General features: G+C 41.8%; 1 protein-coding gene across 1 annotated transcript in view; it reads left to right on the forward strand.

Annotated features, from left to right (window-relative positions):
- The first annotated feature begins 676 nt into the window (after positions 1 to 676).
- The window catches only part of acp2 (acid phosphatase 2, lysosomal), a 100172-nt gene continuing 86999 nt past the window's right edge, over positions 677 to 13849 (forward strand). The window contains exons 1-3 of the mRNA XM_034677948.1: positions 677 to 746; positions 1189 to 1246; positions 1592 to 1676. The gene's annotated coding sequence lies outside the window, so the exon portion shown is untranslated. The remainder of the gene's footprint in view (positions 747 to 1188; positions 1247 to 1591; positions 1677 to 13849) is intronic.

The raw sequence follows: 13849 nt of genomic DNA on the forward strand, positions 1-13849 counted from the left end.
TACAGTAGGTGGTTGTCACCCAACGCATACAGTGCTCTTCTAAAGGAAGCCAGTGTGAGCCACAAAGCCTCTAGAACATTAATTATTCTCCTTTTTTCCCCCTTCTGTGACTTCCCAGTGTGAGCCCAAACCACGTGCATGAATGAATGGTGATATCGAGCTCACTGTGTCATGGGAGGCTCATTCAGATTGAATAAGAGCTTTTCAATGTACCTTTAGAGTTTTATGGATCCAATGGGTGAAGGGGGCTTTCGGAAAGGTCAGCTCTTGGAGGCAGGGAAAGAAAGAGGGGATGTTTTTGAGGATTTGTCTCCCTCAAAATACTTTCCCCTTTTTATTAGAGCTTTTTAAAGCTCTTTATTTTGAATAAAGGAGTGCAATTTGATGTTTGACTTCTGGAATTAAAAGATTTCTACCTCAAATGGCACTCAAACAACTACATCAAAATGAATCATAAATATTTGTCCAAAAGTGTTTTAGATATTAGAGCTTAATTAAGTTTTAAAAGCTAATTTGGACCTATAAGGCTTAAAATCTCTTTCTGCACCAACAGTGAGAAAGTGAACATATAAAGGGATATAAAAAAAGGACATTAAGTGTAATTAAACCCAAATTCCCCCCCCCCCCCCCCCCCCATGGCTTCAGACACTTGGTATCACCTGATGAGTGTGCTCCAGCATCAGTTGCCCTCAACCCTAGGCCCCGCCTTTTGCCACAACCAGGAAGTGCCATCCTTCAACAGCAAGGTAACTTAAAAAAGTAGAGCTGAGATATTCAAGTGTAAAATGCACTAAGTTTTAACAATGTGTGACTAAATGCAAAAGTGTACTCATGCTGCACCAGAAACAAAGAGTGTAAGTTGTCAATGTGTGGCTGACTGCTAATCAAACTGCACAGGCGTTTCAGATAAAGTAGGGCTGAGTGTTGATGAAGGTGCTGTTTGCCCCTCTGCAGCTGCTCCACTGTGCACAGCAGATAATAGAATTAGTGCTGTTTGTCCCATTTCTGCTAATGTATTCTGACCTCTATCACAGCAAACAGGGGGAGGATATTAATCCTCAAAGCCTCTGGAAATTTGGGTTTAAAAAGTTAAAATGCAAAGAAGAGAGTTTGGGTAGTGTAAACAACCCAGGACTCAGAGCTGCTGGGTAATGTAGTTTTTTTAAAAAGGCTCATTTTGTTTTTCAGACTGTTTGAATGTGACAGGTCACATTTGATTGACAGCTCCCTGACCCTGCACTTAAAGGTATGTGATCTCACTGTAGTGCAGCTTTATAGATTTGAATTAATATGAATTGTAAGCTTAACACTACAGAACTACAACTCCCATGAGCCCTACCAGCACACAGTTGTATGCTCATTAGTCCATTTGTTAAGCCTTGACACTGTAGTAGAGCATAGAAGAGGGAACCTCTTACACATTGCAACTCATAAACCCCGCCTCCTTCATTCAAACAGATGGAACCTGTCAAACTATACAATTAAAAATACACGTCAAATACATTTTTCAAACTTTTTTTTAGACATTATAGTTAGTTCTTATCATGATGAGTTATATCCACTAACATCACACTCATTGAACTCTCCATAGCCATGAGTGTCTGCTTCAACCACCACAAGACTCTTCCATTCTGCTGTGGACCGTACCAACCCGAGGGATCTACAATGTCTTCCAGGTAAGGTCAATGTTTGTTTTTAGGCTGTGCCATCAGTCCTTCTACTATACCTGTCTGTGAATGCCTTCATTGTACCAGCGCGTTATAAGTCTGCGTCCAAAGAGGCGGTCTTTTGTCTTTGTTGTCCGTTCTGTAAACAGTCAGAGGTGACACCTGTGTGACTGTCTTAAGTTAAAAGTAAATCCCTGGGACTTGGGATGTTGTGACATTATGTGTTTTATTAATGTTGTTGTGTCAGGCATAGAGTTCCTGTTGTGTATCTGTGGAGGGTTGAACCCTGAGTTTTGTGTTCAAAAGCATTCCTTTGCTGTTCAACACGTGAGACTTTTTCTTATCCTTGTATCTCTTATATCTCTAACCCTCGTTACAGATCTGTAACATCGCCCTCAGGTTAGTTACAGGAAAAACAACCGTCCCTTCACTCAACTTGACTGAATTGACCTTTAGTGAGTCAAGCTTTTGTTGACATGAAGCATGCAAATAACGAACAGCATTCGGAATTAGATTGTCGCCATTACAACCTCGTTGTCCTTCTTGTCCTGCAATTCAGAGCCTGTAATGATTCCCATTAGCAGATTAGGATTTTCTTACAGCTCTAATGGGCCATTGTGAGAGAGGAACTTTAAGTGCAATAGGAAGGGAGCAGATTTACCGCAACCATCACAATGTCCTTCTGTTTTATAAATGATGTCCCCGTTAAGGACGTGAGGTTTTTTTTTAGTTGCCACAAGCTTGGCATGACATATCTTTGAGGTAAACATGGGCTGGTTTGAGAACCCAGACATTCGTAGAATATGGTTTGTAATGCATGGGAATGAGACGCCACATTGGGAGTGTGGGGAAAGCACAAGCTTTAATTTTCCTGTGCCACCGCCTCCGGACAATACACAAACTCCGAATGTGACAACTTGTGGGAATGCTCTCTCCTCACAATTTTCCACTTGCTGATAGGACCGGCATGGACTTTGATTTGAATGCAGCCTCTGCTCAGGGAGCAAACAGCAATGGGTTTGGACTTTCCTGACATCATTTGGCATTCGTGTCGTTTGTCCTGGCAATCCTCAATTTGGGACTATTAGCTCAGTCTGCTTGGCAAGTGTTGCGCTTTAATTCCCCTCATCAGAGTGAAGAGGTGTGAAGTTTCCAATCTTTGGGACATTTCTGTTGTCTGTGTTGGCTCAAGCTGTTGTTTGTTCAAGCCGGCCATCAAAAAGACACCTCAACCTTTCTCTGTTTCTCAGAGAATCTCACTTTCGCCACAATCAATCTGAGCCGAACAGACGGAGGAAAGTCCTCCTGAGAAAAATCTATCCCTGAGATTGATGCTTCAAGCTCCGGTTACAGGCATGAGAACCAATAAGATCTTAAATCAAGTGAAAATAACTGTCTTAACTCATATATTTTTCAAAGCACCAGGATTTTCTCACTTGAATATTTAGTTGTGTTTCTCTCATGTAAGACACTCACACATTTAGCATATGCAGCCTCTGGGGGACTTTGAAGTTGTACTCGGAAGAGAAATGGATTCAGAAGCAGCACTGAGGGGCGACAGAAGAAAAAAAAAAGATCAAAATAAAGATTAAATGTGAGGCGCTCTTAGGGGGTCTAATATCCCTCCCGCTTTCAGTATGACTTTGCCATCACAAATATCATTCTGTGTGATTAAAGCTGCTCTTTTTTACCCCTGCTGAAAGTCTGTTTTAGCATGATTATAGTCTGTGAGCAGTTTACAAGTACACCATGGCAGCTATAGACCCTTTTAGTGTTGATAAACAGTGGGATGTTTTGGTGGACGGGTCGTAGCTGGAGGCAAAACAATCCTCTCGACACATAAACAACACTAGCTCACAGGATGTTTTTAATAATAATACATTTATTTTATGTAGCGCTTTTCAAAAACTCAAAGACACTACAGCTGTTAAAATCAATACAAGCAAAAAACAAATAACACGGATCAAACAAAACAACAGTTCAATCATAAATTAAAAGCTAACTTAAAAAGGTCTGGTGATTTGTATGTAGGCTACTGTGTCTCCATCTCTGCCAATACAGGTCATGAGAAATGTGTGCATGCTGTGAACCACAGTCACCGGGGACAGAGTGAAATAAATGAGAACATATGAAGCAGGAGGAAAAGAAACCCCTCTCTTAAATATGGTCAGCCCTGAAGGAGAAATTCTCAGGCGCTGGTAGATAAATCAGTCTCTGTGATGAGCCATAAACTTGCGGTATGTCAAAGAAACTTCACCACATTACTGGATTATTTTCCCAATAACTGCTCCAGTAATGACATCCTTCTTCAGGGCCTTCATTTACATGATCATTAGAGCTCCGGTAATCTTTCCAGCGACAACAGGGAGCACTCTGGGGCGTCATGTTTGAAATGATCCTTTCTCTAAATTGTTCGTACGAATAATCCGTGCGTACGGTACGGACGTGACACGAACACGGCTCATGAGCAGGAAATGAAGCTTTTTTTAGTGTTATTACTAAAACTAAATTTAATTTCATCCCCATCCTGACATCAGGATGATTTTCTAATTAGGAATACCCCACTGGATAAAATAATTACTGAGCACAGCTGCACACCCAACTCTATTACAAGCCTGCCAGAGAAGCTGAGAACACATCCGACACCATTCAGGCACAGTTCACACTATGAGCACCTCCAGTTTACAAGCACGCTGATAATTGGTTGCTAATTTGATTAAGTCATCTCTCAATTTGAATTTCCAAAAGACGTAAGGTCAAAATGTGTACTTGGAGCAGAGCTGGATTTAAATCTGCAATTTATTTGGTGATGCTAAGACAGCTTTTTGAATAATCTTTATTTAATGATGACGTGTGTTGACATGTAGTCGTGCTGATGGCAGAGCTCATTTTTCACAGGCTGACACTTCATATCTTAAAGTGATTAGAAACATCTTTACATACATGTACAGGAAATTAGACCACAGCTCATCAAGTGTAAACCGTGTGCATATTGACAATACGCGAACATTAATTGGGACACTGGAGCACACATCATTCCACCAGGGAAGATAAACAAGTACGTCTGGTCCAGTGGCGGTTCTGGGGAGGGGCCAACAGGGGCCAGCGCCCCTGTAAAACTGAACCTGGATCCCCCTGTGCCCTGTAGCTCAGCATATGCAAAGCAGCAGCAAAAAAGGGCCAGTGGTGACACAACACAGCCCCAGATAACAAGTAAAGTGGCATTAAATGTAATTTACTGGCCCACAGCATGAAGAAATCAATTAACTCCATTGACTCGGGGGGAATCACATCATCAACAGCATGAAACCAGCACATCAGACTGATCATGCCTGTGTTATCTTGGACTGCAGCACTTCCCGGCACTTGCGTCACATCCGAAAAAACGTGCGACACAGTCACCCCGCCCACATCTCCCCACACTTTTCCTCCGCTCCCTGACCTCCTTCTGGCCTCCAAAGTCTCTGCACCTCAGAGTCCGAAAAACTGAGGAAGCGAGGAGGAGGCACATCATCCGTCATCCTAGTTGACACTTCATTATGAAAACGGTGATCTCCAAATCTGCACCACATGGCGTGGTGGCACGGGGCCGCCTGCTGCTGGCTCCTGACGGGGTGCGTTTGCCAGCAGGGGCGGTCAGAGGATGCTGCCTCAGTGACATGTGGGAATGTGTGTGTGACGACAGAGAGAGCACAGAGAGGAATATCTGGCTGAAATGATGTTTTTTTGTTGTTGCTTACAAACATTAGACAGCATAAAGGGAGGGGATATCACACATGCCTCTCAGCTTTCAAAGGATTTCTCAGATCTAGAGTATTGGAGCCCCCCGGGTACACATAGTCTTTCCCGGAAATGAAGATGCCCTTTAGTGTGATATCTGAAAGACTGGAGTAGGTGTTGATGAAAGGCGACATCAGCAGAGGAAGAGGCCTCACTCTAAGTGTATCAGACTTCTCTGAGTTAAGCTTGTTGCCATTTCTCAACACTGTGTAGGCCGCTTTGATTGACAACAGTCTGAGTACACACTTAGTTGTGACAATGTGACAGAGTGTAGTTCAGCTCTTTGTTTCATTCATCTGAGTCAGAATGTAGAAGCCATATCTAAATCTTTGCTATCAATTCAATCTGTAGATGTAATGTAGTTTCCATGCTATTGGCTTAAGGTTAAGAATGATAGTTATTTACTGTTCATTCTTTCCTCTTCTCTATGTCTTTATGACATTCACTGGGACTGACTGCAAAAGGCTAAGCCACATTTCAATCTCAAATCACCCTTGAAATACATTAATTTCCAAGGAATCCCTCAAGACACCATTGAAGGAGGTAATTGAAACCATATATTCCTGTGAGGCGGGGATTTATGAAATGGACTTGAGTTTCTCTGGCAGGCAGTCAGCTATTAGAGGCAGTACGTCTAATGTCATTTATTGCCTTTAGCACTTAGCTGTCGAGGGTACCAGCTGGTGTAACAGGTGTCTCGTTTACAGGCCAACATCACCACACAAACAGTCATACACCAATAGTTAGGGGCCTCTGGGAGGAGTTTAGGGGTTTGGTGTCTTGGCCAGGTACACTGTGACATGACGAATGGAGATGTAGCATGTTGGGTTTAAGGCCAAATCTCCACCATTGAGGCGATTTGGGGCACCTGATACCTAAATTTCCACACGGTTGTGGATGGGGTCTAAGCCACCATAACTTTGTATTTCTTCCAATATTGTACCATAGACTGCACAAATAATGGATGTAGCCATCGTGAAGTAAACAATTGGTTTCTTGACGGTCTAAATGAAGACTCAAGCTTGTGTTTGTTTATGAATGTATCAGGACAGATTCCAAAGGGCTAAGATCTTGTCTGGTTTTTGAGAGGTGTAGCTTTTTGAGGATGGAGAATAATTCACTTGTTGTGTTTGTACAGTGTTTCTTGGCCCTTCTATTTTTGGCGGTTATAGTCCGAATTTTGTGCCAAATATTCAGCCAACAAATTATAGTTATATATGTGATTCTAGGCTTTCAAAGCTGCGTATTTTTCCCATGCTCTTTTGTTTATTTTGCATGGGAAAGATGAGAAAAGCCTCTTGAAGTAACTCAAAACCTTCCCTCTTTGCCCACTTCTTTAATTCCAGTGTCACAACAATGACAGTTTGACTCCCTAAGAAAGAGAATTTCTCACTTTGATATATGAGACGTAATTTAATCCACCGAGGAGAAACATAATACTGTGACTTAACCAGTGGAGAGATTTTGACTTGAGTTGCCTTGCGGGATGCTGTCAATCATCCTGACAGACACTTGGCCACAGGGGACTGAGGTAGGAGGAGTCACACGGGAAAAAAAGGAGAATGTTTGGTGGGTTCGTGGCACCTGAATCATCCGTATAATGAACAGAGTCAGCTGTTTATCCACCTCTTATTTACAGCACATTTCAATCAGTTGAATAATCAAAATATGATAATAATACATGCATTCCTCCGGTGCCTTTTTTTTCTACTTTCCAGCAGAATAATCAGTCAGCGCCTACACTCGCTGAGAGAGTAGGTGGGGAATGACACAGGAGTTTATTTTCCGTAGGTGGGAGTCAATCAGCACAGGTCAGCGAAAACTCGGTTTTTTGGCAACCGCCTGAAAGACATCCTCTGAGATTCGACAAAGCCGCAGCTAGAGGCAGGGACCCCGTCATCAAACAGAGGGCAGGGATTTCGACGGTCCTGAGAACACGATGGAGTGTTACAGAAATAGGAGCTCTGCTCTGTTTAACCATCTGTAGGAAAGCAAAAATGCTGCATGTGTTTGCCACTGCAGGGAGTTTTTCGCTAGTTATAAAACATAATATGATTATTATTGATGCCTCTAAAGCAAACAAAGCCATCAGCAGCATTATTGATTGTTTCTATATACTTATCTTTAATGCTTGTTCCTGCCGCCACAGGGCTGGTGTCAGAAGAAGCAATTTACAGCCAATGCAGGAAAGGCTTGTGATTATATTTGTCAGCAAAAAAACATTCACAGAGAGGGATTTTTTATAAAGCAGGATGATGCTTTCATAAGATGAAATACATTTAGAGTCACAGAAAGCCTTCTGCTTCAAAATGCTTTCTTATTATTCTGCTCCAACATATCGTTTCTCACTACGGACTATATTTAAGTCTTCAAAAAGAAAAGGCGTTGAAAGTCATGAAAAGGAAGTCGTTTCAGAAGACATGAAAGGGTTAATTCGGAAGGCTTCAACCTGCCTAGCATAGCTTAGCTTAGCATTAAGACCAGGAATTGGGGAAACAGCTAGCCTGGACTTGTAAGGCTAATTAAAGCTAATGAAGGGAAATGGCTCAACTAGCAAACATTCTTTTAGCAGTTGTAGCCTTTTGAATTTAAGCTAGCTGTCTTGCAACCTCTTGGTGGCGTTCCAGGATGTCACTGTGTCCTACCAAAGATTAAAATTTATCAGGCTATTGTTCACATTTTTTGGGGGCCCAAATCAAATGTCAAAGTTCTGAGTTCAGGCGTTTCTTTAGCCTAATTTCATCCAATCATATCCTTTAAAGTAATAAGCCTTTCCTTTCTGTCAGTATACAAAGTTACAGTGTTGTCTGATACATTATTGACACCTGACGCGTCACATGCCAGACCCTTTTAGCGCTGTGCAAATATTTTCGTGCCTCATCAAGGACATCATGCAACAGGTTGAAGTGTGAACACACAAACATTTGACTTGCTTGATTATTTAACATGTCACACCGTATGTACATGCGTTGAATCAATAAGCCGGGTTTATTTAAGGGATTTGCTTCACAGGGTGTCTTTTGTCGTGCCGTTCGCCTCCGTGATGACTTGTTTTTTTTCCTTAAACAAGCACGGCAGGTTACCGTGTCTCTGTTTCCCCGTCAGTCCAAACATATGCAGTCTATACTTGACTCATCTCTGCGTGTGATGATTAACAGCTTACTTTTATATCTTATCCATTCAATAAAGCTACTTAATGCAAAAACTGACCTTAACTTCTGCCTCGTTTCAACTCGCAGCACGCCTCAGTCTTTGATGAACAAAATTGAAGTTAGGCTAATTTCTTTCCAACATTTTGGGTTACGCCAAAAGGTCTCCAGTGCAGTTAAGGTCACAGTCAGAATAAGCCCAGGCTTCATAATTGGCTTTTTAGATAAATTATGTTCAGATGGCTTCACAGATTCTGCCTTTGGGCTCAATTGGGCAACAGCAAAGCGTAAAAGAAGGGTCAGAATATTTTAGAAGAACTCATCTGTTTCCATGTAGAACGTTATGTTAAAAAGAGGCTCGATAAGCCACATGCATGGATGTTATTCACAGTTTTATTCGTCGGCTCAACCAGACAGCAGCAGGTTTAAGCGCCAAACCACAAACCAACAAGCCACTGACATTTGACAGCTCATGCAACAACAGGACTCCAGCCTTTCAGTGTACCAACAGGGAGCTCCTCCGCTGAGGAGGTGTGATTTAGTTCTTTGGATGCCCTGTCAGACTTATCACCAATCTTTAGCAGGAAGGTCCCAGAAGCAAGTCAAAGGATAGCGGGGACCGGTGTTGAGTGGGAGCCTCTGAGGCTGAAGTACCAAAAATTGCAATTCCTCGAGTGGCCACTAGGGACTGGCTTCAAAAGTGAGCGTGTTCTTATTAGATCGCTTTGAAATGTCCGATACGACAGCCTCATGTTTTTATTCATCACAGCTGCACATGGTGGACTTTAATGAAACTGCCTATTTAAGTTATATTAAGGTGTAAAGTAATCACATTTGTTGGGGGAGTAGTTTTGGCGAGTGACACTGCTGGCTAGCTGCAAGCCATCAACACATTAGTCTTGTGTTGTTTTGTTGCTAGCTTTGAGATGCTTTCTTAAGTATTTTCACAGAGGGACTAGCTTTTCATCTTTGTATTTACAGTTTCACATTTTAAAACCGCTTCCTTTCATTGGCGCACCAACAGGTCTGGAGGGAAATTACACCTTTACCACTTTCCATTTCTTCTCACGTCTTTCTTCTTCCATCATCTTACCAACACTTAAAGTACAATTTCAGCCTTTTGAGGAACCTGTGCCATATTTCTCTCAGGAGATTGCACCCTATCAACCAAAGTTAGACATAACAGAAGAGGTGGGTTGAGGATTGAAACAGAAGGTGGCTCCATTCTCCTGATTACAAGTGTACGGTGTACTGTCAGAGTGTAATTTTAGGGTAAAATGGTTACGTGGTGTTGCTTTTAGATTCAGATCTGCATGAATCATGTATGAGGCTGAGTGTTTCCTGCGGGGAAATTGGGCTTTCAGTGAGAGAATACAGCAAAGAAAAACGGAAAATGATGAAGGAGAGACAAAATAGGGAGAGTTAAAGTTGCAACATGGGTTAATGCAGTGTGAATGCTGTAACATGCATAAGAAAGGCGCCTGTAGGCTATGTATGGTTGCTCCATCTTACATGTGGTCATGTACATCATGTCCACATTTGCATACTGTCGGTGCAGAGCTGTTCACAAGATCAAACCTCCAGATGGACGCGCCATATGTACAGGGACTACTTTGTATGTAACCAAGCCTCAGACCAGAAACTCCATTTTTCACCGCCACAGAGGTAAAATGCGGTAAAATGACTCATTCCCTTTTTGAAGTTCAAAGAAATATGATAATTTTCTGACATTTCAAAGAAAAAGATAATGGCTCTGCTTGAAATGTTTACACAGTCTCCTCGGAAAAGTAAAGATGGGCCGATAAACAAGCTGTATAAGGACTCTTGCATTAGAAGATGAATTAAAGCTCCTATACGTAATTCTACCCCTCTTTCCTTCATTGTCAGCTTGGCATATTCTTTGTGTTTCTGCATACTAATCACTCAGCAGGTGAAAATGAAGCAAGTAAGGATCGAGTGAGAAGTCAGATTTTTGTGTCAGATGATCACCAAGTGAAGTCACGCTCTCCCCCCAAGTCCCCACTGTAGTTACAACTATCAATTATTGAGCTTTGGACTTAATATCTTTTTTTTTTTTTTCATTCTTTTTCCTTCCTCTCAGGAGCGAACGCAGAGAGGTGACTTATGTTGCAGCATTTCACTTAGAAGACTTCAGGCAGAAATGGTACCAGCATGAATATAAAGCAGTGGAGGGCACTTTGAGCAAGATGTAGCCTGCTGATTCTGGCTCTAACATATTTCATCAGAAGAAAAAAAACACTTACATTATGAGCCATATCTGAATAAATATCCTAATCAAATACTGATCCAGACAAATTGAAGAATTAAAAAAAAAAAAGGTTGGATGTATAAAGATGCATGACACATCGCCAATTCCTCTAGCTGTAAAAAAAGTGAAGCCAAAATACCCCAAGACAGGCGCTTAGGTCCTGCTCTAGTGACTTTATTCGTAGGCAGGGTGTGTGCAACAGGAATCAGATAGAAAAGCAGGGGTAGTGACATCCCGATATCTTGAGGTTAAGGAAACTTCAATGACTCGTACGTTAGCCACAGGTGTCACATTAAACCCGATAAACTTCTGACGACATATTTCAGCATGATACGAAGCAACTAAGACATAACACGAGCTTGAAAATACTTTCTTTGATGAGAATTCTCATTTTAAAATGTGACCAATGTCCCATCTGTTAATATGGAGTAAGCCTCAATTGCAGCCAATCAGTGGGAGGGGTGTTTTTGTGGGGTTGTCATGTGGTCAATCTTTATAGAACTCATTCAATGTGACCGTTAGAAATAGCTTTAAAAACTTTGAAAGGGTTAGAATAAAACTTTGCACCAACCTGTTATATTCTCCTGCAGCCTCGCCCCATTCAGCAATGTGAGTAGCTCCGAAAAGAGAGTCTGAAAAAAGAGAGTTACCAGCCCGAGAAAAATCCATCCAGACTCTTCAAAGAGTCTGAGAGAAGAGAGGGAGAATGTGACTGATAGACAGGCTGCATCAACATGAAGTATTTCAAGATTGAGAAGGGGATCTTTCCCAAAGCTGGTCCAAGCTTCTTTTGTGCACTGAAAAAGTGATTTCCAAAGAACACCTCACCTGAAGTGGTGGTCATTTTATATTCAGCAGTATCAAGTTCACTCAATCATCACAAAGCTTGTAAATCTGTATGTTCCAAAGGAGAACTTGCTTTTTATTTTTACTGCATACAGTTCTAACACCTTCCGCTCACTTGTTCCAACCATCTGGCGGCAAACAGGCTATTTTTTATGACAAAGACATACAAAGATGTCAGATTTAATCGCACTAAATGCTCCTGCCATCTGTTCCTCATGTGGCTCTGGCGACCCGCATTATTGCCTTATTTGTAGCTGTCCCATATGTTTAATGTGTATTGTCATATGTTTTCAATCTATTCAGATATTTTAGTTCTGCCCTTAGGTTGTGCCTCATGTGTGTGCAGGGAATGTGTGAGTGTATGTGGGTGGATTCTAGCTGCCTTTTCTTTTTTTACACTGAAGTGGTGGTCATTATATGTATTGTGATGTGTTGAACTATATGTATGCAATATTCAAGTTAATTCAGAAATTATGAAGCTAAGAAAGCAAAGTGTATTAAGTGAACGTAGTTAGCTACTTAAATGATCCTTTTGCACTTCATTATATTATTGTATCATATAGTGACATATCATGAGCAAAGACGCACAAACAGGAAAGGGACTAAAAGATGCCAGTTATTTCAACGCTTACTCCTCAAACTCTGACACCTTTAATCTTTTTTTTATCATAATGGCAATTCTCTCAAAACAGCATTACCATCATGGTAATAGCCGCCAGGTCAGGCACCATTTCACCTGCAATTTCAACGCTATTAGTGAAAGAGCTCATCCTTCAGATGCAGAACTTTTCCAAGCTGTTGCTCTAGCTGTCAGATCCCTCACCTTATCGGCTTTGACCCCTGTAATGACTGCTTATTTTTAGGCATGTTGTTGATGTGAGTTTACTTCGGCGTTCATCATGGTTTTAAGGACGTTATCATTTGGCGACTGTCACACAAAGGAAGTTCAATCACTCGAGAAAGAAGTGTCTTTTCTGGAATGTATTCACTCTGTGTAGCTCTAAAGAATAGCCTGTTTATGGAAATGAGTTTCTCCACCTCACCGTGAAATATTCTGGGTCTGGGAGTTGAGCCTGAATGAATTATTCTTGTCTGAGAGAAAATGCATTCAGTTCAGCGGGCTGTAAGCCTCACAACTCTATCAAGTTTGTTCACCTGTTTACATTATTCATCTTCTACTTAGAGAAACATGGGATGTAGTTGTTTTAAGACCGAATTCACCGTCTGACAAGACTAGTAACACTTTATACACCCTGGGAGATGACTTCTTTACAAGCTGCTGCTTTCACGGCACATCATTCTGAGCATAACAAAAGTGGCAATACACCAAGGATTAGCATGCAGTTTTTCATAGGGAGGACTCAAACGCATCAAGTCCCAGTGAGGGATGATTTAATGTAGCTGTGTTTATTTCTTAGAGCTTCTCTGGAGGGAATCTGACTTTCGATGACACAGCTCTTCTGCCAATATCTTCCCACTGATCACTTAGCTGAGGTTTAGCATGTGTAGCGTGTGACAGAATACCAAACAGGGCTCTCCACCCTCAGTTACCCGCCGTTCTCTCACCCTCTTAAGCTGTGTTCTCAGTCGAAGAGTGCTCAAAACCAACCAGACTGTGAAAAGATCATCCTCCAAGGAAGAGCTTTTGGACCCCAGAGAGCCGCTTGGCCACTTGAAATTCTCTTGAACTTTCTACAGAGGCACAGAAGGACCCATCATCACAGGCTGGCTTTACCTTGAGCGGTATCCTCCTCTAAAAGTCAAGTTTCAAAGTCTTCCGGGTCTTATCTTTTTGGAAGGAGCGTTAAAGTTGCTGTCAAGTGGGATCGTCTCATATCTAGACTTTTAAGTGCCATCATTTGTTCACAATAGATGTTCCATTCATTCCATTATGTTGTGCCCTTCCATGTAGGCACATGGAAGGGCAGGGAGCTCACAGAACAGAGCCATACTGCCAAATATAACTTATTGCATGCAAATTCAATGTATGGTAGTTTTGTCACTGATGCCGTCTTTGTTTTGTACCCTGGGGGGTCTTTGCTGCTGCTCTCTGGGAGCTCCCTGCCCTTCCATGTAGGCATGTGGAAGGGCATTATCATCCCTGTGGTTTAAGACACACAAATGAACAATTAGCTCCA

This window comes from Notolabrus celidotus, chromosome 24, assembly GCF_009762535.1.
Source record: "Notolabrus celidotus isolate fNotCel1 chromosome 24, fNotCel1.pri, whole genome shotgun sequence".
Classification (NCBI taxonomy): Eukaryota; Metazoa; Chordata; class Actinopteri; order Labriformes; family Labridae; genus Notolabrus; species Notolabrus celidotus.